Consider the following 24,896-nt stretch of genomic DNA (forward strand, 5'->3'; position numbering starts at 1 on the left):
TTATTTCAATGTCTCTTCTTATCTATCTTCTCCTTCCTCCAAACCTATTTGATAAACTAGGTCTATGATATGGATTTTCTCATGAATTGTGTTGAATTGTATATTATGGAAAAGAAATGGTTTCTAAGAGTGCCGCTAGGCTTGGTATTCCCTACAGTTCCTCAAACTGTAGTTTTGGGGGACAAGGTATTCAAACCTCTTTTATCATTTTCGGTTGCATTCCCTGATATGATTCCTCTCCTCTTATCAAAATCACTAAATAACTTCTTAGAAAGCAGTTCAGGGTGAGGGCCTACCTCCTGGAATGCCCTAAAGGAGTGTTCAATCACTTTGATTTGCTTCTACTGGATGAAACTTCCATCCTATAAGTATGCTGAGATGAGAGGAAATAGAGGCTTAGAATTCTTTATCTTCTAAACCTGTGATAAAGTTTGCATAAGTGGGATGGGAGCAGGGATCATATCTTCTCAGCTACACTCACCAAAAACTTGACCTGTAAAAGCAGAGGACAGCTGAAGGTAATGACAAGGAAGTTAGCCTCTCCCATCCTACTTTCCCAGGGAAAACACTGTATCTCTTAAAGGAGACCTATTTTGCTATGGAACCTTATGTTCATGGCCATGTTCATCCAGGGGTAACTTTTGACCTGAGAAGTTAAGGGAAGAGCAAGTGAGGCTTCAGGAATGCATACTAGACAGTTCCCCTAGCTACCATTAGCAGGTTTTAACAAATTTTGTGAATTATGATGCTGCACATGCCATGACTATATTGGAAAGCTCTCAAAGACTTTAAAAGCTTGTTAAAAATCCTGGATCCTGAGTCTCTCTCTCTTTTTTTTTTTTTTTACTATGGAGTTGGACCGTAGCATGCCTCATACTACCACTCCAAAGTGGAAATCCAATAAGTGCATCTTTAATATGTCAGAGTTGACACAATTTTATAATTTCTATTAGGACTATATATAACTTGATTTATAGGATATGGGTTTTTTTTTCCAAATGTTTAAAGGGAAAACATGTTTTTTTTTTTTTTCCAAAACTGGGCAGAAGTACTACTTAGTAGATTTTTTTTTTAGAATGTGTTTAATGACTAGAGAAGAATTGTGTATAATTGCAATAAGAATTATCTACATGCTAGTAGATGCTTTCAATCAGCTTGAAGAAACTCAGATTCTGTTCTCTTAAACATTCCTCCTCTTCCTTTCCAACCCAATTCTTGTATCAGGACTTCAAATCTCTGTCACGTCCTTGTCTAAAACAGAATGCTAATTTGTTCCTCTATTGTGTCTAGACTAAGAATTCTCAAAGTCTCCATAGTATCCATGCCCATCTTTTAACTCTTTACTAGTATTCACCATTATTGTTTACTTGAAATAAAATGAATTCAGAATTGATGCATGTCAAAAATTATGTGAGTTTTATGCTATTTTATGCTACTAAGAAGTTAACATTTTGCTGTACTATGGTTTATGGATGCTGGCAAAAGACACAAAATTCTTATGTGAATGACAGAGTATAGTTTGTGGTTCATAGCAATAACCACATCATTTAGCGTCTTTGTCATTTGGGTCACATTTCTCTTATTTAGTTTCTTGAGTCCCAGTTCTGATAAGATAACACCATGAGGACCTGGTGACTCTTACAGAGACCGTAGGCTTCATTTAGAAAAGGAATCTCAAATTTGTGGAACCCAAAATCATATATTTTATAGCATATACTTACTAGAAATTTTCACCCAATGAAATGTTATATTGATAGCTCTGATAACTATGTATCTCTGCCTATTGTAAAATGAATGTCTACCCTAATCTTCTAAGGATTTTGGTGTACACCATCATTCTTTTTTGTTTTTAAATTTTTAGATATAATTGAAACATTTCTCCCTTCTGTTTCCTTTTTCTAAAACCTCCCATATAACCATTTCTTCTCTCCTTCAAATTCATGACCTTTTTTCACTAATTGTTATCGCATATATATATTCATACAAAACAGTGCAAACTGAAGCTGGTAAGTAGTGCTTATGTGTGCAGGATATGCATAAATGCAGATGACTAGTGGAAAATTGCTCACCATTGAAGACAATCATATTGGTTCAAGGGTACTGCAGTAAAAAATAAAATGGCAATATCCAAAAATGGAACTTGCATTAGAAGCAGAGTATTTTCATATAAATGAAGCTTATACTTGCAAATGCCAGAAGTTAAATGGATAAATACTTGTGATGGAAAGATGCCCAAAATATGTAACAAATTCTTATGTCACCGTAAACTGATGATGGGAATATTATAGACATTTGTGAGAATAGGGGCACAGAATATCAATTATAATCTGTTTGGTAAAAATCACTGTCCTTTTGGGAAATCTGACCAAGCCTGTGTTAGGCTCCCTAGGGCACAGCCAACATCACCAGCGTCTAGTTATGGGGTAAATCATCACCATGAGCTATTGGTAACAAAGTGATTTAGGAATCTACCTTGTTATAACATTACCAATGTCAGAAGTATTATAGGCTCCCAATAGAGTTCTGGAAAGTGTCTTAAAATATCTATTAGGATTCATTTTAATTAATGAAAATCCATCACTGTCCTATTGGTAAATAAAACCTACTAATTTTATCAGAAAAAAAGATCTTTCTAAAGCTCAGCATTATAAAAATATTCTAGTGTGGTTCTGAATAATTCAGAATGCTCAGTGGTTAGACCTTTATATTTCAAATGCTGGAAAATATATATATATAGACAGATCTAAGAGGGGAGAGTAAAACTAAGGAACCTCCACACAATCTTTTGATGTGCTCACAAGGTGTGAGGTATAAACATTCCAGCAGGGCATTACCTTCGACTCTTTGGTTGGCAGCCTGTCCTTTAAAGGCTGAGCCATGTCTCCAGCCCAAGGCATTCCTCTTAATCCCATTTTGCAGCTGAGTCAACGAAAGCACAGAGATGGTGGAAATTTTGCTCTGAGTCACAAAGGCAGGAAATACCAGACCTAGCTCAGATCAGTGTTCACTTTTAATCTGTGCTATAATGTAATTCAATGCTGGGTTCTGCTGTGTCTTTAAAATTTCCTCATCTTCTGACTGGATCAAGAAGTCAATTTTCATTATTTACTTCTTTTATAGGTCTTCTTTTCCCGTTTCTAGTAGTTAGCAAATTCAAATTTGCTGTGAGCTGAAAAATCCACATACAGCACTTCTTTGAACTTTTTTGCTTTAAAAGGCCCTCAATGGGATTGAATAGAAGAATAGGGTCTGGATTTGGTACTGAGTCATTGTGAAAGCTGCTTCCAGGATTCCTAAGGGCAGTAGAAAGCTGCTTTCCCCATAAGTGGTTTGTGACAGCGTTTAATTTTAAGGTTGACAAAGAGGGGAATGGGAGCAGGTGATGGCTGGGTTGTGCTTGATGACTCCAGCTCCATTCAGAAGCACGTTTCTGTGGTGACCGGCTGGCATTGTGTAAGGATGATTATTAATTGTAACTATCAGCAGGGCCTGAGCCAGATTAATCTCCATATGGCGACGACACATGAGATCGGAGTGCAACCATCGGTGTACACAGGTCCCAACCTTATCCACATGCTGGCAAAGAGCGTGTCAGTTTCTAATTCTTCTTTGGGAATATATCATTTGATTCATGTGTGAAAGATCAGGGAGGAAAGAGTATAAATCCCACTTTTGTTCAGCCTTCTGGGCAGTTGGAGCCTGCTAATTTCTGTAATATGCATGATGTATACTGGAGTGGCAACCTCTCAGATTTACAGTGTCTCCTTCAAGTCAATATTAAGCAGGCAACCATTTATTAATATTTGAAAGACAGAGACCCGTGTTCTGGCTAGCACTACAAGTTTAGAGCAATTTGATGAGTGAGAAGCCCTGCTAAATCTCCTTACCCAAGCTCTTGATTTATGGCTATGGATAATCGTGGAGCATAGGAAACCGTTTGTCTGTATTGCATATGATCCCTGATCAAATGCTCTTATTATCTGGCATGTTTTCTCTGACCATACTACAGAAATGGACCCTTCTGCACCCATGTCCCCTTTTCACAGTGCTTTCCTCGTGCATCCCTATATACCTTTTGAGAGACTGTCAGGATTCTGCCCCAAGTAGAGTGATATTATAAGAGCAAGCTCAGCTTTCTGACCTCTCTTAGGACATAAGCCTTGTGAGAGGAATGAGTTTGTCTTGCTTCTAGCTATACCCAGCGTATAGAATCATGACTGGCACATAGTAGGGCATCTAATAAGTATTTGAGAAAAGAAAATTAAGCGAATTATTTACAAAAATCACTTTTCTATTTTCCAGTAGCAGTGGGATGAATATACATAGGATTGTTTAACATTCAAAGTAAAAGACTTTAATTCACACAATGCAGTTGTCAGAGAACATTTCCTTTAACTCCCATTAGCCCTTGTCCTGGAATGACTCCATGCCATTGAATTGCAAATATTTCTGCTTTTACTCAGAGGAAGCAGAAGAATTGTGTGGTAGCAACTAAATGATTCCATTTTTTTTTCAACATGCAATTTGCTATCTATAGAATAACTAGATTATCCTTAATGGCAAGACACAAATAATAAGCATTTTGATTAAGACAAGTTGGAGGACAGCCAAAAGCTAATAAAAGTAAGAAGGAGGAGAAAAACTAATGTGGCCTCCTCAAATTAACTAAATTGACTACATAATGAGAAAAAGTTTAAATTAGTTATCCAGTGGCCCCAAAATGAAGCATTAGTAATGCTTATTACTGGAAATTTGTAGAATACAAAATTAATTATTCTATTAGTTTTTTTCCCTTAAAGCTTAATTTAACCAGTTGCCATAATAACATCATGGGCCTTCTTCCGGAGAAGGTCACTATGAAAAAGACAGGTGAGAGATTTTCCCAATAACTCTTAGACTCTGCTAATGCTACCAGATACATGAATTCCACAGCATGCTCCATTCCAGAGCCACCAGGTTTATGAAATAATTATTTATAAATATCTGGAAAGAATGGCGAAATTTTCACTTCGCTAAAATTTTCAGCTAAATTCTATCATCTAGGCTAAGGTTCTCAAGGTTATACAGACTCATGTTTTTCATCCACGTCATGGGAAGGCATTATGTGAGGTAGATACATTGGTCAAAAGCTGGTGGAAAGGGTCTACAATCTGGTCCACTCAGACTTCTGCAGTGCCTGGGGAAGCCTGTTTCATGTGTGTTCCCTACTTGGTCAACATAAATGTATGTTTTTTATTCTCCTCTATAAGGATCTTTGCTTTCTCAGCCTTGGCTGTCCACCCAATCTCCCACATATCTGTCAGTATCCTGAAATTCAGCTTCATTTGATTATGCTTAGGAAGTCCTACCTAGAATACATCTCATTAGTGACTATTCCATGTCTATAGTAATGAAAATGATGAAACAGCAAAAATCAACCTCTACTAAGCTCTTGGATTACATTATTTTATTTGATCTTCCCAAGACCTCAACAGGAAGAAAAAATCATTATTCAGTTTAAACTTAGATATTTGAAGTGTCCAAGGCCATATAACCTGGATAGAGAAAAGTATGATGGCCAAGCAGGAGTTCTTGCATTAATATCTTAATTCTGCATTGTCTTACTTTTGTTGTTGTTTAATGGGGGTATTTTGACCTGAAAAACTCTATTGGAAGGTCTTTGAATACAGGAGACTATTTCTGTGCTATGCGACATAAAAGTTTGGATGCTCAGACTCCATGATGCTCACTAAATGGACCACAGTGAACAGCTAAATGATTTATTAATACTGTGGCCAAAGATAGTTTCTCCTTCAGAGTCCAAGAGGAAAGGTAATCACCACATCTTGTTTTTTCTTCATCGCCCTGTCCTCCTGAGATACTTTTTCATATAACATGAGTTATCAAAGAGGATATAGAACTAATTGTTGGGTTTTGAGTTTGTGTGTTGTATTGTAGATAGGTATACAAAATATATTTGATCCTGAAAGAATAAAATTTAATGTGAAGCCGCACAGCCTCTGTTAGGAATGCCTATTTTTATGGTTCACTAAGTTGTATAGACTTTGGGTCTGATTAACTTGGATGTGTGAAGTTTTTGTTTCCTGCAGTTTTATTTTTAAGTAGACATTATATTTAAAAACAACAATTAAAAGATACATGTTTTATTTATTCACCCAAAACTCAACATGAGGACATCCATTAGTTATTAAGTAGTTAAGCTAGATAATACCTGTTTCTTTATATGTCTTAGAAACTGCTTATTAGAGTTTTGTATTTTTATGAGAGTGATCTATGACAGAACATCAGTTCTTCTGCATCCCTTCATAGGCTATCTGGATTTAATCTACAGAAGAGCAATTACAACTTCCTATCTCCCTTTAGGAGACAAACTGAAGCTAGTTGGTTAAAGGATGGACCATGTTCTACCATTGGTTTCTGTCTCATAAAAATGAAGGATTGAAGTAGTAATTTACCAGATGGTCAAGAAGATAGAGAGACCTGGAGCGGATATAAAGATCTTAGGATTGGAGAAGAGATGGAAGATGTACTAAAGAAGGAAATGTCTGTGAGGGAAGGATTGTTGCTCAACTTGTTTGACAGCTGTGATGTGATTCTTTATTGTGAGGTGCTGTTACACAACATATATAATGCTGGAATATTCTAGACTATGCTATGTAGTAAGAGAATCTGGGAATAGATTTAGAAGAAGAAAAAATTTGAGAAGTCACCCTAGAGAAGATACTAGCGGATCAGTAACTCAATTAAAATAGCTGCTGCTCATTAGACAGAGAGAGAGAGAGAGAGAGAGAGAGAGAGAGAGAGAGAGAGAGAGAGAGAGAGAGAGAGAGAGAGAGAGAGAGAGAAGAGACAGGGATTGAAACACAGGAACTTAATGGACAGAAAATGCTTTTCAGGGGAAGATGTACCTGAATGATCTGAGTGAGGAATTCAATGTTGTGTATATTTTTGGCAAAGCAAAATGATGGAAAAATAATTTCAGACTGGAGCAATATAGAAACTGAAACACAGCAGTGCTTGAAGCCTTATGCTACTCAGCTGGAGAGAGGACAATTTGGAATTGTCAGAGGAAAATTCGTTCAGCCAGAGATCTCTGCATCTACAGGGCAAGCCTAAGGAGTTGTCAAGCAAACTCTGGAGGTCTTTGAGCAAATCAAGAGTTAACGGGGACATTTCATGAATATTGATATACTGTGGTTTGCAAGTTGGGAATAAGCTGAAAGAAACTGGAAGCAGGCCAAGCCATTTAGAGGTTGATTGAGAGATGTGTTAGAGCCTGATTACCTCAGTGTTCCCACATGTAATAATTAAATCAGCTAGGATCTCATGACTCAGAGAAATGAGATTTAAGTTTTGATCTATACCTTTTTCTGGTAAAGGATAAGAGGCTTTTTTATAGAGGAGGTGTGTTAGACATACAGGTTTTCCCTTTTGAATCTTCTTGGAGACAGTATTGAATGCATCACCTTTGAGAAAACTGCCACTGTATCTGAGAGGCATCTTATGGTATTCTTCCTTGTGATTGAAGAAAGTAGTATGCAGGTTTGGTCATTTCCACCTTGTTTGAAGCAAACAAAGAATGAATAATCTTGGTGTCACAAAAAAAAAGAACAAATAAACAAAGTTTGGCAAGGTAATTTCTTTTTACAACAGGGTGTTCTAGAAACCAAATCTGGCTACCAATTTCTAATGGATAGGAGCTTCATTTGTTGTTGTTTGTGTTTCTGTTTTTGATTTTTGTATTTGTATTGTTTATTCTAATGCATGTGATGTCTGGACTCATGGACATTCCCAACAGACTAGTTTAAAAAGAATCAGTCAAAGACAAATGAAGGAAATGGAAATGAGTTTGGCTCCTCCAAATCACGAAGTTCTCTGGGATGCAATGGAGTTGTGCTTTGTATAAGCAAAAATTTTACAAGGTAGGAGAGATTAAAATATTTGCATGCATTTTTACAGACTGGGAAAAATTTGTATAATATTAGCCTTTGCTGGGAAGCCTGTGTCTGATAGTACAAAACAAAATAAAGCGTTTTTAGAATTGCACCTGTGACAAGAGGAAGGCAGGAACAAAGAACAGAGAGGACATCTCATGGTGATTTGTACAGTGCCAAAGTATGTGTGATGCTGATGTGCTTAGGGTTTTACTTAAAAGTTGCTCAGGGATAATAGATTGAAAAGAGGACTACTGGAATTGTTTGCATAGGCCCTTACCTATTCCTTGTGTAAAAACAAGAAAACAATTATTACCAAATAAGAGAGATAGTGGTAGTCGTTATTTGGTGCTCTTCAGTTTATGGAAGTAAGATAGTATGCATGATCACCTTCTATAGATCTGATGTCTTTATTGACATTTGAAGAAGTTTGTTTCTTGTCCTTTCAGAGGTGACATTTACTTTTGCTGTTTTCTCTGAGTGAATTAAGTGAATAAATGATAACATAGACCATTATGTTTTACATGAATTTCCAACTTCTGATCTCTAAGAACAACAGAGACTTAGCTGTCTCACAAAACACACATTTCTAATATGTAATCTGTATTCTACTTTGCTTACGTTCTAGAATCTAGAACATTTAGAAAACCTTGCCACAGTTCTTTACCTAATTATTTGCTTCACTGTTTATTATAGAGGATGCCATGTTTGTTGGTCAAGGAGGTTCTAAAAGGACTCACATTCAAGTAATATGTCTTTAAACCGCATCTTTCTTTCATTCACACTTGCTCATCAGATTGGATTCTCTTCCAAGTACAGTCCTCTTCCAAGCTCAGCAAAGGACATACCTGGAAATAGTTGATAAAGACTACACATATTTTCATATTCTCACCTATTGTCCACTGGTATCATTTTGTACTTGGCTACCTGAGCTTTAAGCCTGCCAACATGCCCACAGAATTTTAAGAGATGGAATGTCTTGCCACCCTGTCTATCTGCAATTCATATGTAAGACATTGCTTTAAAATTTATTTTTATATTTATTAATGTTTACCTGCATTCATATCTGCATATCCCTCACATGGCAGTGCCTATGGTGGGCAAAAGAAGGTATAGGATCCTAAGACCTAGAGTTATGGATGGTTCTGAGCTGCCATGTAGGTGTAGGTTCTCTGATGAGCAGCCAGCATTCTTACGTAGTAAGCCAATTCTTTACAATATAAATTTGAGTTAAGGAAGAATATTCCCTAATAGAATGAAATATTTCCATAGCAACACAAAAATGAGAGGAGGGAGAGAGTTTGAGGAGAGAACAAGTAAGGTAAAAGAGACATCCCATTTGTTAATTATATTGTCACTCCTGCAGTAAAAATTACATTCATATCTTTGACAGAGATTAAACATTTTATTTCTCCTGTTTCTCATTAGCATCCCCTTTAATTAACTGTTCACCTCACCATGTATTCAGTCATTTAAAGAAATACATATACAAAACTAAAAATAGAAGAATTTGTATACAATGATAGGCTGGAATATGAAGGAAAATATAAGATTATAGGATATTTGGGATGACTGAAATAATATTAAAGGCATATTTCACAAGTTATTGGGTAAAGTTTCCTTATAAGTTCATCCATTCTATTATCTTCTCAAAAGGTGTTTTAGTATTTTATTTTCATAAACATGTTTTTAACAATAATTTTAGTTTTATCTTGCTTGAATACAGATTCAAATGTCTGAAGAAAAAATATGTTATGGGCAAATATTCATCCTTACCCATAATAATGATTTCAGAAACCAGTCATCTGAAATCCTGGATATCTTCAAAGACAGAGAAGCAGAAAAATATGCCTTTAATGCAGCTAGAACTATTTAAGTTTGAGAAATAAAGACTTTTCTTGGCTAGTAAGAGTACACTGCACTGGCACTTTTGAAACAATAAAAATGACTCTGTTTTCTGAGCCTCAGGTTACTCATTCCTGATAATTCAAATATATATTCATATATACTATTTACAATAAGATTTATATACAATGGAGTAATAGTAACTCAATGATATGAGCAAATTTTAATATTCCAATATCCTAAATGAAGAAGCCCAGAAACACAGAGTCCCTTGCCCAAGGCTACATCTACAATTAAGTAGCCAAATCTGTAATCTAACTTCTCCAGAGACTGAGGCAAGAATATCACAAATTCAAGGGCAGCACGGGTAATACAGTGACACACCTAGTCAATGACCATTGCTTTTGATTGCCAGCTTGATGGATTGGGTATCATTTTGGAAACATCTCTAGGTGTGTCTAGGTGGGTATCCTAGAGATAATTAATTAAAGGGAGAAGATTTGCTTTCAAAATAAGTAGCACTATCCAACAAATTGCCCGAATATAGAGATGTCCAAGGAGAAAGCAATGTATATACTTCTCTTTGGCTTCTCGTCCTGAGTGAGCATCTACCTCTGCTTATCCTTCCCTGACCTCAGACTCCTAGTTCTTTGGACATTCAAGGTAGATTCAATAGGTAGATCAGTAAGCCTCCAGGGGAACTCTAGGCTCTCAGCATTGGATTGTGACTATGTGAACACATTCATATTCTTGAACTAAGCAGTTACTCTGTTCTCTGTCTCTCCAGTGTACAGAAAGCCTTTGTTGGATTGTCCAGCTCCTATCATGTAAAGCATTCTCATAATTTTTTTTAAAAAAAACACATATATGAGTTGTATTGGTTCTGGTGCTCCATAGAATCCTTCCTAAAACAACTTTTAGAACCAAGACACATTTTTAAAAAAGAGAACTGTAAGAATGTATTCTCTCATGAACTTGGTTTGTTTCTTAAAGTTAATGGTTCTCTCATAGTATGGAGAGCACCAGTGATCCATGAGGTAGACTGTTTACACATAAGATAAATGTATTCAATATTCCTGAATGACCTTTAACAAAAGGCAAATATTTTAGTGACACTTGTCATATGTAACACTTAAATATTATGCAATAGTGGGGAATATGATGCTTTGATGCCTCAAATTCCTCTGGATAAAGCAGCACAGGAAAATGATGAGTTAAGAGATGTAAGTTTTCAGAACAAGGGGCCACTCCTCCATTCTTCTTGTACCTCATTTGATGTGTGGATTATGTCTTGTTCTGGAAAGACTCAGTGAAGCAGTATTCGGTAAAACCAGAACAGGGAAGTGGGAAGGGGTGGGTGGGAGGACAGGGGGAAAGAAAGGGGCTTACAGGACTTTCGGTGAGTGGGGGGGGCTAGAAAAGGGGAAATCATTTGAAATGTAAATAAAAAATATATTGAATAAAAAAAAGAAACGAAAAAAAAAGAGATGTAAGTTTTTAGCATCAGATACATATTAACAATATAAGGGATTCTAGGAGTACCTTGTAGCCACAGGGATGAGGTTTCTGAAAAATGGAGTGTTTTATCTTACAGTTGTCTGACTTACCACACAAGTTTAAGTATCTGTTACAAAGAGTGCCTACAGTCAAAATTAGAGCAATGATTGAAAAAGAATGGGATCTGGTAATTTGGAATGGAGAATGTCTGAGAGCCAAGGGCATGTAAGTCTCTGAGTCTCATGTGTTTATTGTGCCTGAGGAAGCAGTCTCCACATGGTTAGTGGTGGATGCATTTCCACACCACTGTAGTATTAGTCTTTCCATTCTCATCCTAGAGACTTAATCCTTCCCTGCATATGTGTCTGCTAATAATCTTCCCTGAAGGAAACACTACATAAAACAATACCAGGGTCCCTTAGGACTCAATCTTACCATCTATATTTGCTTCTAGATTGATAACTAGACTTAAGTTTCTGTCAGGCCATAGAGGTGAGGTGCAAAAGATGATCCAGGAATTGGTGTTCTGAATTACTAAGATACTCAGTTCAGTACAATTCTTTGAGTCTTTCCCATGTACTCACAATTTTCTCATTTTTTCACTGTGTACTACATTTTCATTGTGCCTATGTACCTATCATGTTTTTAATATCCACTCATCAGCTGAAGGACATTTAGGTTTTTTTTCCATTTCCTATCTATTGTGAATACAGAAAAAAAATGAATGTGACTGAGATGTATCTCTAGAATAGAATATGAAGTCCTTTGGGAACATGTCAAGATATGGTATAGCTGAGTCATATGGTAGATCTACTTTGTGCTAGAGGTAGTGAGAAATTGAGTTAGACTACAGAAGAGGCCCTTGGGAGTTTGAAACAAGAACTTAAATTCATGTTTAAACAATTATTCTTAATTTGAGCCATAGATCCTGAGATGCTGTTGAGCCATAGTGGAAACAGAACATTTTGTAATAGGACATCAAGGTACTATGTGATCTAAGGAGCTGGGTGACCCATCAAGCCACAGGTCATAGGTGAATAGAAGCCCAACATCAATAGAAGTGTATATGTGATCACACATAAGCAGGTTCTGACAACATGCATTAAAGGACAAATTTACCCTAATACCTATGGGTACTTGGAACTGATACACCTATGGCTGTTTGTGATTTGCCTTGTGATTAATAGAGGTAAATGAAACCAGGGCCTTGTATATAGGTGTATGGTTCTGCTTATTATGTAGATACCACCCAAAGGGAAGTATGGCAAGATAGCCCCTTTCTGGGGCATCAATGAAGAACTGTTAAAAAAAAACTTATTACTACTGGGGATATACCCAAAAGTTTCTCCAACATATAACAAGGAAAGATGTTCCACTATGTTTAGAGCAGCCTTACTTATAATAGCCAGAAGCTGGAAACAACCCAGATGTTCCTCAACAGAACAATGAATACAGAAAATGTGGTACATCTACACAATGGAGTACTACTCAGCTATTAAAAACAAAGACTTCATGAAAATTGCAGGCAAATGGATGGAACTAGAAAGTATCATCCCAAGTGAGGTAACCCAGACACATAAGCACACACATGGGATATACTCAGTGATAAGTGCATATGAGCCCAAAAGCTCATAATACCCACAATACAACCCACAAACCATATGGACCTTAAGGAGAAGGAAGATCAAAGTGTAGATGCTTCAATCCTACATAGAACAGGGAGTAAAATAATATTTAAAGGAAGAGAGACGGAGAGGTCCTGGAGGGAGAGAGAAGGGGAAGAATGAAAGAGGGGGCCAGAAGCAGGTTTTGGAAGGGACAGGAGAGAAGTATAGAAGGTCAGAAAATTGAAGAGAAACATAGACGTAGAAGATGGTGAAGTGGGAATAGGCACTAGAAAGTCCCAGACTCTGGGGAATCAAGAGGACCCAATGGTGATGACTTTAGCTGAAATACCCAACAAAGGGCAGATACAACCTGTAGAGACCATATCCAGTTGAGGGATGGGGCTACCCACATAGTTCAAATTTTTTAACCCAGAAATGTTCCTGTCCATAGGAAAGACAGAGACAAAAAATGGAACAGAGACTGAAGGAAAGGCCATCCAGAGACTGCCTTGCCTAGGGATCAATTCCATCTACAGATACCAAACTCCCACACTATTGCTGATGCCAAGAAGCACTTGCTGACAGGAGGTTGATATGGCTGTTCACTGATAGATTCTACCAGCACCTGACCAATACAGATGCAGATACTCACAGCCAACCAGCAGACTAAGCCCAGGGATCCCAGTGGAAGAGCTAAGGGAAGGACTGAAGGAGCTGAAGGAGATTGCAACCCCATAGGAAGAACAATATCAACTAACCGAACCACCCATAGCTCCCAGGAACTAAACCATAAACCAAAAAGTATATATGGAGGGAGCCATGACCACAGATACATATGTAGCAGAGAATGGCAATATCTGACATCAATGGGAGGGGGGGAGGCTTGATGGCCCTTTATAGGAAAATACTAGAGGGGTAAGTAGGTGAAAGAGCACCCTCCTAGAGGCCAAGGGGAGGAGGAGAAGGGGGCATGTGTAGGGATAACTGGGAAGGGAGATATCATTTGAAATATAAACAAATAAAATGATTAATAAAACAATAAAATACGATTAAAATAAACAAAAATCTTTGAGGCTGGGAGATGGTGGTGCAGGCTTCTAATGCCAGCTCTCAGGAGGCAGAGGCTGGTGGATCTCTGAGTTTGAGTCTAGACTGGTCTACTGAACAAGTACTATGTCAACCAGAGCTACACAGAAACACCCTGTACAACAAAATAAAATAAAACAAAACAAAGAAGACAGGTCCATCAAAATGATGAATCTTTGAAGTTAGCTGACTTTTGGGTAGAACACCAGGTTTTATATTCATCTTTAGAAGAAAAAAATGGGCAGATGTGTATTTATAGAGAGAATCATGGCCTGTAGACTATGGTTTGGCTCAATGGCCAGGAATGTAGGAGAAGCACGATTGAAAAATTGGTAAGAAAGATATTTGGGGTAGAGTTATATGAACAAACTTCTCCAAATGGAAAAATGTTATGAAGATATTTGTGTTCTATACAAATTCTCACTATAAAATGACCTTGGCAAAAGTTGTGGTAGGATAATCATTTAAGTAAGTGAACATCATTCTCCTTTCCCAGCCAGCTTCTCACTGCCCAGTGGCCTCTGAACAAAGTGGTCATGATGGCAAGGACAACGCACTTAACATGATAGATTCTACTCACCAAGGCTGACTGACCTGGCTATGGCTGCTGCTAGTACCCAGTCTGCCATCAATAGAAACGAATGCTAAATGTCCAGCATGGCATTATTCCCTAGTGTGATCAGCCAGTGACCAGGTGGCATGTTGATTACACTGAACCACACTTGGAATGGGAAGGGGCTTTGTCTTTATTTGGATAAACACTTATTCTGGGTTTGCCTTTCCAACATGGAGTGCTTCTGCCAAAACTACTATCTGCAGACTTACAGTATATTCCACAGAATAGTATTTCAAATAAGATTGTTTCTGACCAAGCAACTCACTTAACAGCCAAACAAGTGAGGTGGTTGGACCATGCACATAGAACTAACTGGCTTTATCATGTTCCCATAATCTGAATCATCTGCTTGTTTAGAAGATGAGATGTTATTTGAAAACACAGTTAGAGTCCTGAGTAAGAGGGGAGAGTTTGAAGCTTTGGGACAGGGCATATACTCTGAATCAGTATCTGATATACACTTTCAACTGTACATGTTGAAAGAACAATGACCATTGCGTTGAGCCGGAAGGTAAGACTTCCTCCAGGCACTGTCAGTTTGGATCCTACATGACGTAAAGGTTACAGGCTAAGAAAAAGAGTTACTTACTGTACTAGCAGGGGTGAGTTATTCAAATCTTCCCAGGGGAAACCATGCATGAGATTAAAGTCTAGGAGAATCATCAACAGTCAACAATCCAATCCAATGTGCTGGAATTCTCTGGAATGAAGGTAGGCCTGTCTCTATGGTGAAACAACAATGATCTTCTAAAGTGCTCCCTGGAAGTGAAAAAAGCAAAAACAAAGAACAAAAACCAGACGGTTGTTCTAAAGACCATCTATACTCACAGGACCAGTTGCAGAATCAGTCATCCTAACTTTCCTAAGCGTTTGTCTCATATTTTGTTTAGATTATATATTGTTATACAGACACACATTAAGTAGATCTTCATGTGTTTCCCTCATATTCCTTTATCATGTGTCACAATACCAATCAAATTCTTATCAGTACTTAAGCACTTAAATATTAATTATTGTATCTAAATTACAGGGACTTTCCTTATAGGACTTTACCGTCTATTACAGAATATGTTTTCATTTGCACATGAATATACATACAATGTTAGGTAGAATTATAGCATTGTTTTTATCTTTATTTGGAAAGTAAGTTTAACATCTGGAAATGTGGGTGCATGTCAAATTGACAAGGCTGAATTTATAGTGGCATTTTTTAATTATTAAATTGACTGAACTTATAATAATTTGACACCTCCAAGATTATACACACACACACACACACACACACACACACAGAGAGAGAGAGAGAGAGAGAGAGAGAGAGAGAGAGAGAGAAAGAGAGAGAGAGAGAGAACAAACATACAAATCTGGGTTCTATATAATAAAGGAAATGTAATATTTCTTTTTCTGATTCTGGCCTTTTCCCATTAATATAAAAAATTTTCAGGTTCATCCATTTTTCTTTTCCTGCAAACGTTAGTGTTTCACTTTTATTCATGGCTGAACAAAATTTTACACTAACAACTATGTAACACATTCTCTTTATTCTTTACTCTGGATTATACATCTTAGCTGATTCTACTTCTTAGCTGTTGTGAAGGGTACGGCAATAAAAAGGAATGTGCAGGTATTTATGTGGCATACTGACTTAGAGTCCTTGATGTAGATATCCAAATATGATGTAGAAAGAGTTTTGACTAGCATGATAGATACTGTGCAAGTCTTATTCATACAACCATGGTCACTGTGTATCTCTGTCATGTCCTCTCCATTATAGCAATGCTCTCTCTAACCTCTGACTCTTTCTTGGAGCATCGGCTGGAGGGTTTCAAACAGATATGGCCAATTTAAGTCTGATAATGACATGGTCTCTTTGTTTGTACTCTAACAAGCTGAAGAATCTTCTCTGATGAGCATTCATAGTTATGCTAATCTGCTGATGCAAAGATAATTTGTAGTAGGTTTAATCCTTGTACCTGTAATCTACAAAGTGACCAATTCTTGCCCAAGTGTGAGTTCTCTCTTATGGAGTGGGACTTAATCCAGTTATAAAGTGGTTGGTTACAATCATAACAGTTATGTTACTGTTGCACCAAAGATTTTTTCTTGCTACATTGTGAAATGCATCTACATATACTTATTTATACCATCTCAATTAATATAAGTATGTATGACTTCATCTATTGCTTCTAGATTTCCTAGGTATTTGGAAGATAAACTATCAAAGTAGTGTCCAAAAATCTCTGTATTTCCTTGGAAATTTTATATATAGAACTTTTCATCCCAAAGCAAAAGAATATACCTTTTTCTCAGCACCTCATGGTACCTTCTCCAAAATAGATCATATAGTTGGTCACAAGACAGACCTCAGCAAATATAAGAAGATTGAAATAATCCCATGCCTCCTATCAGATCACTGTGGAGTAAAAGTGGTCTTTAATAACAATAAAAACAACAGAAAGCCCACATACACATGGAAACTGAACAATACTCTACTCAATGATACCTTGGTCAAGGAAGAAATAAAGAAAGAAATCAAAGATTTCTTAGCATTTAATGAAAATGAATGCACAACATACACAAATCTATGGGACACAATGAAAGCAGTGCTAAGAGGAAAACTCATAGCTTTGAGTGCCTCCAAAAAGAAATTCAAGAGAGCATACACTAGAAGCTTAATGGAACAACTGAAAGCCCTGGAACAAAAAGAAGTTAATTCACCCAGGAGGAGAAGACAGGAAATCATCAAACTCAGGGCTGAAATCAATCAAGTAGAAACCAAGAGAACCTTACAAAGATTCAACAAAACCAAAAGCTGGTTCTTGGAAAAAATCAACAAGATAGATAAACCCTTAGCCAGACTAACCAAAGGGCACAGAGATAGTATCCAAAGAACCTCTAATTTTCATCTCTAATTTTAATTTGAGCATTTAGTTTGCTCGTTTGTGTGTTTGACTACATTTTTGCGTTTTATTCATTTTTTTGTTTAAAATTTTTTTATTCGATATATTTATTATTTACATTTCAAATGATTTCCCCTTTTCAAGCCCCCCCACTCCCTGAAATTCCCGTAAGCCCCCTTCTCTCCCCCTGTCCTCCCACCTACCCCTTCCCACTTCCCCATTCTGGTTTTGCTGAATACTGCTTCACTGAGTCTTTCCAGAACAAGGGGCCACTCTTCCTTTCTTTTTGTACATCATTTGATGTGTAGATTATGTTTTGGGTATTCCAGTTTTCTAGGTTAATATCCACTTATTAGTGAGTGCATACCATGATTCACCTTTTGAGTCTGGGTTACCTCACTTAGTATGATGTTCTCTAGCTCCATCCACTTGCCTAAGAATTTCATGAATTCATTGTTTCTAATGGCTGAATAGTACTCCATTGTGTAGACATACCACATTTTTTGCATCCACTCTTCTGTTAAGGGATACGTGGGTTCTTTCCAGCATCTGGCAATTATAAATAGGGCTGTTATGAACATAGTAGAGCATGTATCCTTATTACATGGTAGGGAATCCTCTGGGTATATGCCCAGGAGTGGTATAGCAGGATCTTCTGGAAGTGAGGTGCCCAGTTTTCGGGGGAACCGCCAGACTGATTTCCAGAGTGGTTGTACCAATTTGCAACTCCACCAGCAGTGGAGGAGTGTTCCTTTCTTCACACCCTCTCCAATACCTGCTGTCTCCTGAATTTTTAATCTTAGCCATTCTGACTGGTGTAAGGTGAAATCTAAGGGTTGTTTTGATTTGCATTTTCTTAATGACTAATGAAGTTGAGCATTTTTTAAGATGCTTCTCACACATCCGAAGTTCTTCAGGTGAGAATTCTTTGTTTAACTCTGTACCCCATTTTTTAATAGGGTTGTTTGGTTTTCTGGAGTCTAACTTCTTGAGTTCTTTATATATATTGGATATTAGCCCTCTATCTGATGTAGGATTGGTGAAGATCTTTTCCCAATTTGTTGGTTGCCGATCTGTCCTCTTAATGGTGTCCTTTGCCTTACAGAAACTCTGTAACCTTATGAGGTCCCATTTGTCAATTCTTGCTCTTAGAGCATACGCTATTGGTGTTTTGTTCAGAAACTTTCTCCCTGTACCGATGTCCTCAAGGGTCTTCCCCAGTTTCTTTTCTATTAGCTTCAGAGTGTCTGACTTTATGTGGAGGTCCTTGATCCATTTGGATTTGAGCTTAGTACAAGGAGACAAGGACGGATCAATTCGCATTCTTCTGCATGCTGACCTCCAGTTGAACCAGCACCATTTGTTGAAAAGGCTATCTTTTTTCCATTGGATGGTTTCAGCCTCTTTGTCGAGGATCAAGTGGCCATAGGTGTGTGGGTTCATTTCTGGATCTTCAATCCTGTTCCATTGATCCTCCTGCCTGTCACTGTACCAATACCATGCAGTTTTTAACACTATTGCTCTGTAGTATTGCTTGAGGTCAGGGATACTGATTCCCCCAGACTTTCTTTTGTTGCTGAGAATAGTTTTAGCTATCCTGGGTTTTTTTGTTATTCCAGATGAATTTGAGAATTGCTCTTTCTAACTTTGTGAAGAATTGAGTTGGGATTTTGATGGGTATTGCATTGAATCTGTATATTGCTTTTGGCAAAATGGCCATTTTAACTATATTCATTCTACCGATCCATGAGCATGGGAGGTTTTCCCATTTTATGAGGTCTTCTTCCATTTCCTTCTTCAGAGTCTTGAAGTTCTTGTCATAGAGATCTTTCACGTGTTTGGTAAGAGTCACCCCAAGATACTTTATACTGTTTGTGGCTATTGTGAATGGGGTCATTTCCCTAATTTCTTTCTCAACCTGCTTTTCCTTTGAGTATAGGAAGGCCACTGATTTGCTTGAGTTGACTTTATAACCTGCCACTTTGCTGAAGTTGTTTATCAGCTGTAGGAATTCTCTAGTGGAGTTTTTTGGGCCACTTAGGTAGACTATCCTGTCATCTGCAAATAATGGTAGTTTGACTTCTTCCTTTCCAATTTGTATCCGTTTGACCTCCTTATGTTGTCGAATTGCCTGAGCTAGTACCTCAAGTACAATATTGAAAAGATAAGGAGAAAAGGGGCAGCCCTGTCTAGTCCCTGATTTTAGTGGGATTGCTTCAAGTTTCTCTCCATTTAGTTTGATGCTGGCTACCGGTTTGCTGTATATTGCTTTTACTATGTTTAGGTATGGGCCTTGAATTCCTGTTCTTTCCAAGACTTTAAGCATGAAAGGATGCTGAATTTTGTCAAATGCTTTTTCAGCATCCAATGAAATGACCATGTGTTTTTTTTCTTTGACTTTGTTTATGTAGTGGATTGCATTGATGGATTTCCGCATATTGAACCAAGCCTGCATTCCCGGGATAAAGCCTACTTGATCATGTTGGATGATCATTTTGATGTGTTCTTGGATTCGGTTGACAAGAATTTTATTGAGTATTTTTGTATCGATATTCTTGGTCTGAAGTTCTCTTTCTTTGTTGGATCTTTGTGTGATTTTGGTATCAGCGTAATTGTGGCTTCATAGAAGGAATTGGGTAGTGTTCCTTCTGTTTCTATTTTGTGGAATAATTTGAAGAGTATTGGTGTTAACTCTTCTTTGAAGGTCTGATAGAATTCTGCACTGAATCCATCTGGTCCTGTGCTTTTTTTGGTTGGAAGACTTTCTATGACTCCTTCTATTTCTTTAGGCATTATGGGACTGTTTAGATGGTCTATTTGGTCCTGACTTAATTTTGGTATTTGGTATCTGTCAAGGAAATTATCCATTTCCTCCAGATTCTCCAGTTGTGTTGAGTATAGGCTCTTGTAGTAGGATCTGATGATTTTTTGGATTTCCTCAGTTTCCATTGTTATATCTCCCTTTTCATTTCTAAGTTTGTTAATTTGGATACTTTCTCTGTGCCCTTTGGTCAGTCTGGCTAAGGGTTTATCTATCTTGTTGATTTTCTCAAAGAACCATCTCCTGGTTTTGTTGATTCTTTGTATGGTTCTCTTTGTTTCTACTTGATTGATTTCAGCCCTGAGTTTGATGATTTCCTGCTTTCTACTCCTCCTGGGTGAAAGAGCTTCTTTTAGTTCTAGGGCTTTCAGGTGTGTCATTAAGCTGGTAATGTATGCTCTCTCCATTTTCTTTTTGGAGGCACTCAGGGCTATGAGTTTTCCTCTTAGCACTGCTTTCATTGTGTCCCATAGTTTTGGGTATGTTGTGCCTTCATTTTCATTGTGTTCTAAAAAGTCTTTAATGTCTTTCTTTATTTCTTCCTTGACCAAGGTATCATTGAGTAGAATATTGTTCAATTTCCACATGTATGTGGGTTTTCTGTTGTTTTTGTTGCTATTGAAGACCACTTTTACTCCATAGTGGTCTGGTAGGAGGCATGGGATTAGTTCGATCTTCTTATATTTGTTGAGGTCTGTCTTGTGACCAATTATATGGTCGATTTTGGAGAAGGTACAATGAGGTGCTGAGAAAAAGGTATATTCTTTTGCTTTAGGATAGAATGTTCTATATATATATATATCTGTTAAATTTAATTGGTCCAAAGCTTCAATTAGTTTCATTATGTCCCTGTTTAGTTTCTGTTTTCCTGATCGGTCCATTGAGGAAAGTGCAGTGTTGAAGTCACCCACAATTATTGTGTTAGGTGCAATGTGTGCTTTGAGCTTTAAGAAAGTTTCTTTTACGAATGAGGGTGCCCTTGCATTTGGAGCATAGATGTTCAGGATTGAGAGTTCTTCTTGTTGTATTTTTCCTTTGACCAGCAAGAAGTGTCCCTCAGAGTCTCTTTTGATGACTTTGGGTTGAAAGTCAATTTTATCTGATATTAAAATGGCTACTCCAGCTTGTTTCCTGAGACCATTTGCTTGTAAAATTATCTTCCAGCCTTTTACTCTAAGGTAGTGTTTGTCTTTGACCCTTAGGTGTGTTTCCTGTAAGCAGCAAAATGTAGAGTCCTGTTTAAGTATGACTTTTTATTGGGGCATTGAGGCCATTGATGTTAAGAGATATTAAGGAATAGTGATTGTTACTTCCTGTCATTTTTGACGTTATTTTTTAAATTTGATTGCTTAACTTCTTTTGGGTTTGATGAAAGGTTACTATCTTGCTTTTTTCAGGGTGAAGTTTCCCTCCTTGTATTGGTGTTTTCCTCCTATTATCCTTTGTAGGGCTGGGTTTGTGGATAGATATTGGGTAAACTTGGTTTTCTCATGGAATATCTTAGTTTCTCCATCTACGGTGATTGAGAGTTTTGCTGGATATAGTAGTTTTGGCTGGCATTTGTGTTCTCTTAGAGTCTGCATGAGATCAGCCCAGGATCTTCTAGCCTTCATAGTCTCAGGTAAGACGACTGCTGTGATTCTGATAGGTCTTCCTTTATATGTTACTTGACCTTTTTCTCTTACTGCCTTTAATATTCTTTCTTTGTTTAGTACATTTGGTGTTTTGATTATTATGGGACGTGGAAGTATTTCTGTTCTGGTCCAGTCTGTTTGGAGTTCTGTAGGCTTCTTGTATATTCATGGGCATCTCTCTCTTTAGGTTAGGGAAGTTTTCTTCCATAATTTTATTGAAAATATTTGCTGGCCCTTTAAGTTGTAAATCTTCACTCTCATCTATGCCTATAATCCTTAGGTTTGGTCTTCTCATTGTGTCCTGGATTTCCTGGATATTTTGGGTTACAAGCTTTTTGCTTATGCATTTTCTTTAACTGTTGAGTCCATGGTTTCTATGGTATCTTCAGCATCTGAGATTCTTTCTTCTATCTCTTGTATTCTGTTGTTGATATTTGTATCTATGTCCACTGATTTCTTCCCAAGGCTTTCTATCTCCAAAGTTGTCTCCCTTTGAGTTTTCTTAGTTGTTTCTACTTCTGTTTTTAGATCCTGGTTGGTTTTGCTTAGCTCCTTCACTTGCTTGTTTGTGCTTTCCTGTAATTCTTTAAGAGATTTTTGTGTTTCCTCTTTCATGACCTCAGCCTGTTGACCAAAGTTCTCCTGTATTTCTTTAAGTGTTTTTTGTGTTTCCTCATTATTGGCTTTTGTATTCTCCTGCATTTCTTTCAATGATTTTTGTGTTTCCCTTGCAAGGGCTTCTAACTTTTGATCCATTTTCTCCTGAATTTCTTTAAGTATGTCCTTCATGTATTCCTGTACCAGCATCATGACCAGTGATTTTAAATCCAAATCTTGTTTTACTGGTGTGATTGGGTATCCAGGACATGCTGGTAAAGGAAAATTGGGTTCAGATGTTGCCATATTGCCTTGATTTCTGTTAGTGATGTTCCTGCGTTTGCCTTTTGCCATCTAGTTCTCACTGGTGTTAGTTGGTCTTGTCAATGCTTGACTCACCAGTGCAAGCTGCCCCTTCCCAGGTGGCCTCTGGTGCACAGCTTACCTCCTGCACTGCCTCTAGACAGGGTGCTGTTGCCCAGGCTGTTCAGACCCCGAAGCAGACACCTGAAGGCTCCTGCTGGGGCCCGCTGGATTCACTGGAGCACACTGACTTCTCCCCACTGGCCGCTGGGAAGCCCCTCTTGCCTCTTTCAGGACCTGGAGATGTGGTGTTGCCGCCCAAGCTGATCTGGATCCGGAAGCGGAGAGGTCTGAGGGCTACTGCCAGAGGCCTCAGGACTGAAGCCTAAGCTCTGTGCCACAGGAACGAGCTGTGCTGTCATTTTATTCATTTTTTAAAGGCAGTTCTTTGTTGAATTCTATGATGTGTTGTTCTTCATACTTTTTAATCTCTTTTGGGCCACCTCCGACATATCCTTTCAGATTTCCATAGCATTTCTTTGTGTTTCTTAGATTCTTTTGTGTTTCTAACATACTGGAATCTCCACTAAAATTTAGGCTTGCTTTCCTTACTTCACACAATGTTCTTTCTGGGATTCCTTGTGAGGAATCCGAGCTTACATCACATTTCTTTGCCTCATAACTTTCTAGAACCTCGATACAGCCCACATTAAACGTCTTCCATGACATCATTCATGCCTGCAATACCATTACCACCTGGATATTATTAGAAAGCTTTTTTGTCCCATTTGACATTTGCATCAATTGTGTGTTAACTAAGGTTAACTCTGAGGAAACACTTCTTTATTGTTTTTGAGCATGGACTCTGGTGATATTCTCAGCTTACCATGTCTCCAAAAGTATTTCTACTTTTACAAATTGAAGCTGTTGATGGGAAGGATACCCTACGCATAGCACCTTGCCTATTTTCCAAGTACATACATTAAAGTTTCCATTTATAGATCGCTTTCTCTGTAACAAGTTTAGCTTCCTTGTGTTACTGCCATTGCCAGAAACTTTAAAGTTACTCACACTCCCTTCCTACCAAACTACATAGTCTCATGTCATTCTGACCCCCTTGCCTTTCTCATTACAGACCAGAATAAGAGCAGTACACAGTAACCATACCATGGGCTGAATTCTTTGCTGTCTTGAAACTTCATCCATCAAGTAAATGAGTCCATTATTTTTGTCCAGCCTAATTCAAGTTCTCAGGTCATAATTAGAGTTCAGCTGATTTCTTTGCTAAAACATAACCAGAAAGCAGGGGGACTGTAATCCATTTCTGAACTGAGAGCTGTTATTCTCTGAAATTCTAAGAAACAAGCCTCCATGACCTTCCTCCTCAATGATCTAGTCTTCTACAACCCTAGTCAGGTATACAATTAAGCTCTGATTACATCATTTTAGAGTTTCCTTAGGTTGAAGCTCCAAATTCTTTCACATTCTTCCTAGAAACCACTTCCAAAAACCTACATACGAGGCAGTGTTCAAGTCTACTGACCTCTTTGTCACTACTTTCTTGTTTTATTTACTTTTCTTATTGGTAACAAAACACCACACAAGGCAACTTCAGAAGAGAAAGTTTATTTTGTCTAACAGTGTTGATGTCTAGTCCTCTGTGGCATGAAAGTTTTGGATTCAGAAGCATAAGACAGCTAGTCACATTGTGTGCACAGTCAGAAACCCTGAGGATGAATGGTGGGGAGAAGGTCATGGTTTTTCTTTTTCTTTTTTCTCCTCTTGGTGCAGAGGGCAGATCTCAGGGCCTTTCCCTTGCTAGGTGAATGTTTTATCGCCAAGATAAACCCTCAAGCCCTCATTTTCTCTTTTTTGTTTAGTCTTGGATCCTGTCTCATTGCTGATGTTGTCACAATTTAGGGTACAAATTTCCTCTTACACAATATTTTTCTGAAAGCAAGTTCCTAAACACAGTCGTTTGTGTCTTATAGGGTGATTCTGTTAACATAGTAGAAACATTCTAATAAGGGAAAATTATTTTAATCTGTTTGAGAGA

Source organism: Apodemus sylvaticus, chromosome 13 (genome assembly GCF_947179515.1).
Source record: "Apodemus sylvaticus chromosome 13, mApoSyl1.1, whole genome shotgun sequence".
NCBI classification, from domain to species: domain Eukaryota; kingdom Metazoa; phylum Chordata; class Mammalia; order Rodentia; family Muridae; genus Apodemus; species Apodemus sylvaticus.